This window comes from Octopus bimaculoides, chromosome 1, assembly GCF_001194135.2.
Source record: "Octopus bimaculoides isolate UCB-OBI-ISO-001 chromosome 1, ASM119413v2, whole genome shotgun sequence".
In the NCBI taxonomy this organism is placed as follows: Eukaryota; Metazoa; Mollusca; class Cephalopoda; order Octopoda; family Octopodidae; genus Octopus; species Octopus bimaculoides.
The window spans coordinates 184,524,812-184,529,803 of record NC_068981.1 but is presented as its reverse complement, the minus strand read 5'-3'; the positions used below and the strand labels follow the sequence as shown (position 1 = coordinate 184,529,803).

General features: G+C 35.1%; 1 protein-coding gene across 4 annotated transcripts in view; it reads left to right on the top strand.

Moving 5' to 3' along the window:
* LOC106873176 (catenin beta) overlaps positions 1 to 4,992 on the top strand; it is an 81,790-nt gene that overhangs the window by 15,917 nt on the left and 60,881 nt on the right. Inside the window, exon 1 of one of the 4 annotated variants that reach the window (XM_014920407.2) lies at positions 694 to 852. The exons of 1 other annotated variant lie outside the window; for it this stretch is intronic. The gene's annotated coding sequence lies outside the window, so the exon portion shown is untranslated. Of the gene's footprint in view, positions 1 to 693; positions 853 to 1,418; positions 1,659 to 4,992 lie in introns of those variants that run through there. 2 more of the 4 variants (XM_014920409.2, XM_014920408.2) reach the window with 2 other exon arrangements.

Below are 4,992 nucleotides of genomic sequence, written 5' to 3'. Positions count from 1 at the left end.
TGAAATAAAGAAGCTTGCTTCCCAACCACATGGTTCCGGTTCACTTCCATTGTGTGGCATCTTGGGCAAGTGTTTTCTACTATAGCCTCGGGCCGACCGAAGTCTTGTGAGTGTATTTTGTGGACAGAAACTGAAGGAAACCCATCGCGCGCGCGTGTGTGTGTGTGTGTGTGTGAATGTCTGTGTGTGTGGGTATGTGTGTCTTTCTGTCTCTATTGTCCCCCACCACCACTTGACAACCGATGTTGGTGTCTTTACGTCCTAGTTACACAGCGGTTCGACAAAAGACACTGATAGAATAAGTACTAGCCTTGTAAAAATAAGTACTGGGATCGATTCATTCGACTAAAAATTCTCCGAGGTGGTGCCCCAGCATGGCCGCCTCAGAGTCTAATGACTAAAACAAGTAAACGATAAACGGCTAAACAAAAAGCCCCAAGTAGTTTGGTTAACAATTATTAAAAAAACAAACAAACAGGAAAACCAACAACTTTAATTAATTTCTTATTTTGGCATAAGGTCTCAAATTCTGAGGGAGAGGTTTTATTCAATCTTCTTCCTGTTGTCCTAATCACTCTTAACTATTCTACACCTTATTAGTTAATGTTTTGACAATTCACTTGTCTGGAGACCTGCTTTCCTTTTAAATCATTCTTTCAATATATTTCCTGTCCAAGCACTTATACATATCAAATGGAACGTTAACCGCAGCGAGCCTCTCACTGTAACCTGTTTTTAGTCAGGTTAATTTATAGAAACGTACGCTAGCCTTGAGACGGTTCTGAGACAGTAAACTTGGGATCTAGGCATTTCAAGCTACAACCACGTCGGGTTTTCCTTTTTTTAAGCGAGGTGAGGCAGTTTGTTTGTTTTTGTTTTGTTTTGTTTTTCAGCAGTAGTATATTTTGGGCTACATTATTTAAGACAGCAGCGTGTAATTTAATAGTGAGTTGACTGGTGCTTTTAGCAGATCGAACGACCACCTACAGGAACCCTAGTCCTGTGTCGAAGTTTTTAAGGTAATCGATGTGAAGGAGAAATAGACATAATAGTTAGTCTGACGACTATTAAGACTTAAAAATTGTATAGTGCTAGTATATTCTTAAACCTACAAGTGGATTTATGTTAGTAGTCCAGTATAAGAGATACACAGTGACTAAACACTAAATCTATATAAAGTAATGTTATGTTGGAAATAGAGAGAGAACAAAACACTAGAAAATTATCTTGTTAGTTTGAATTAGATATTAACCGTTTGAATTTACAACGAAATAATTTATATTTATTTTCCTGTCTTATTAACACTTGGCGCTTTGGTTAACGCACTACACACACACACATACATACATACATACATACATACATATATATATATATATATATATATATATCGTTAAATGAGTAAAACAAACTAGTGACGCACGTCTGCTCTTACTTCGTATAGAACACATCGTCCAAGTAAGTAGCTTTGGGTTGTTGTTTAGGACAACTGACATCTGTCACCTCCAACATCACTTCTGTTAAAATTAAGTTCGGTCATGTTTTCTATATATCCACAAATAACATACCTTTGACAAGTCTTCTGAAAAAGGAAAACCAGTTCAGTGTCAAGAAAAATAATCTTCATCGGGAAGTAAGTGTCGTTGTAACCCCTCCTGGTATGTGATCTTGCACTCAAAAATTTATTTATTATTAATTATACCTACACAACATTAATCTATTTTCTACCATTTAATCACCTCAAAAATTCACTTTGTATATTAGCAATACTTTTTTCTGTCTTAACTACTTTCTCGGGTTAATATTTTAACTATTGTTATTTTCAAAACTTTCATTATCAAATTTATTTTTATTTCGTTCACTTTCTGTTATTCATTTATTATCTTATAATAATTATTTGGAAATATTTCATATATAGCTCTAAGTTAACCAATGCTTATATTTTCATCGATTCGTTAAAATTGTGACATACCTACACAAGTGTGCTCCTCCGACTTAGGATTTATTTCCTCATAACTTGCAGAAAAATGGATATTTTTTATTGAAATTTTCTACAAATATGCTTCAGATAGAGCAGATTACGATTATATCGGAATTTAATGTGAATTTTCTTTTTTCTGAGGAGTTTCGGAAAATACACTTGAGTCGGTTTTGTTTCTTTTATATCTTTCAGAAATAATGGGTATTTTTAATGAAATTTTCTACAAATACCTTTCAGAGCGTGCACATTATGATCATATCGGAATTTAATATGGAAAAAAAAATTGGTGGCTCGCACACACACATACTAACACACATTACACTATTTTTTTTTTTTAACCAAAAGTTTCAAATTTCATTTTGTAGTTGTATGTGATGTGTGTTAGTATGTATGTGTTTGAGCTCCCGAAACTTTTTTTTCTTTTTCGCATTAAATCCCGATATAATTGTAATCTATACACTCTGGAAGATATTTGTAGAAAATTTCATTATAAAATTACCCATTTTTCTGAAAGTTATGAGGAAACAAAACCTACTGCCGAATTTTTCCGAATCTCCTCTGAAGCATATCTCTCGAAAATTTCATTAAAAAATATTCAATTTCCTGGAAGTTCTGAGGTCACAAAGTCATGGATGCGGGGGCACATTTGCGTAGGTATAACAAAATTATGATTAAATGTTTGTGTTTAGCTGTGGCACATTGTAACTACACCTTATTTTATTTATTTATTTTTTTAATCGCGCAGTTAAAATATTCACACAAAACACGCAGGTATATAACACGACTTACTTAGCTATAAATAAGTGTACTAAACAGCTCATTTCAAAATATTAAATATGATATGCTTTAGAAAACAACCAGAATGTGCAAGTTTTATTGTGTGTGCGTGTGTAGTTGAAAAGTTTGCTTCCCATTCACAAAGTTTCAGGTTAAGAAGTCCTACTGCGTGACAATGTGGACAAATATCTTCGACCGTAGCCCAAGGCCAAAAAGCTTTGCGAGTGACATAGGGAAATGGATACTGGAAGAAGCCCATCGTGTCTGTGTGTGTGCAGTAAAATCTATATCCGGTCATAGAGTAACCAATGGTTTTGCATCCATAAAGGGCCTAGCCCCATGGATGTGAAACCTTTGGTCACTCTATGATCAGACATAGACCTACCTGCATGTAAATACATTAATGCTCTATGCTTGAGAACGGGCCTGACCAACTCGATTTACATTACGGGCCCACTTTAATCACAAAGATTTTTGATGGCTGCTTTTATACGTTATGCATTAATAGTCAAATAATCAAATTACAGACTCGAGAATGTTTCTTAATTTTCGTTTGTTTAAAATTACGAAATTGTAGGGTATTGTAAATTTTAAATTTATTTTGAAACAAATGTTTTACACAAACTATTTTATTTTGAAATTAAACACAATATTTCAAGAAAGTATCAAGCAGGCCACAAGATAAAAGTCTGTGGACCTCAGGTTGGTCAGCCCTACTTTAGAGTGTGCTTCTTTTTCAGATATATTTATATATATATATCATCATCATCATCGTTTAACATCTGTTTTCCATGCTGGCATGGATTGGACGGTTTGACTGAGGTCTGGAGAGCCAGCAGCTGCACCAGGCTCCAATCTGATCTGGCAATGTTTCTACAGCCAGATGCCCTTTCTACCGCTAACCACTCCGGCACAGGAGCCAGTCAGGCAGGCCTGGCATTGGTCACATTCGGATAGTGCTCTTTACGTGCCACCGGCATGGGAACCAGTCGGGCAGGCCTGGCATCGGCCAAGTTCAGATGGTGCATTTTATGAGCCACTGACTGGCATGGGAGCCAGTCAGGCAGACCTGACATCCATATATATGTATGTATGTATGTGTATATATATATATATATTATATATATATATGTGTGTGTGTGTGTGTGTGTGTGTGTGTGTGTGTAAAACAACTTTCAGGAACAATAGTGGTTTATTGACACGGGTTGTTCAGAAAGTCGTTCCGCAGTGAATGCTTTTCATCCAAGATGTATTTCAAAATATGTGTAGAAGAGTCAACTTATGTACTGAAAATGAAGGACGACACTTTCAACACATCTTATAAAGTTTTTTAAAGTCTTGTAAAGTCTAATATATTCTTTTGTAGTCTTATACCATCTTAGAAATATTCATTTTGCAATAAAATACTTACTGCTAATATAGGAGTGGCTGTGTGGTAAGTAGCTTGCTTACCAACCACATGGTTCCGGGTTCAGTCCCACAGCATGGCACCTTGGGCAAGTGTCTTCTACTATAGCCTCAGGCCGACCAAAGCCTTGTGAGTGGATTTGGTAGATGGAAACTGAAAGAAGCCCGTCGTATATATGTATATGTATATATATATGTGTGTTTGTCCCCCCAACATTGCTTGACAAACAGTAGTGGTCCCAGTACAGTTTCTTGAGGGACATCCACTGCAGATTGATATCTCCTCAGAGAGAGTGCCAGTGGTTGCAACTTTCTGACTTCTGATTTTTATAAAGTTATGCAGCCATTCTCCCAGTTTTCCATATATATATTTATCAGAAGCGAAAGCACTCAATATAAGTAATGCAGTACATTTTTATATTGTTAAATAATATATTACAGGTTATGCTATCCAACTAATCAGGATGTTGAAATGCTGAAGAGATGTCAATATTGTCTAATGGCAATATTCAAAATGAAACTGTTGGTAACATTCCTACCAGATGTATGCCTTAACTTGTAATACAATATTTCCTCCTACTAACATGGAATGGAAACTTCTTATGATAGTATGAAATTGTAACATTATCACTAACTTCTTAGTCATGATTAGCACAAGCAAAACCGGTTGACTATGTAAATATTTTATTTCATAATAACATATATATTTTGTCCAACATAAAATTTCTTTGCAGTTTACTTCTTTTTATATTTTTCACTACAACTCACCATGTGGAAAATTTTTTTTTTGTCTAACCTTTTCACTATATATATATATATATATATAT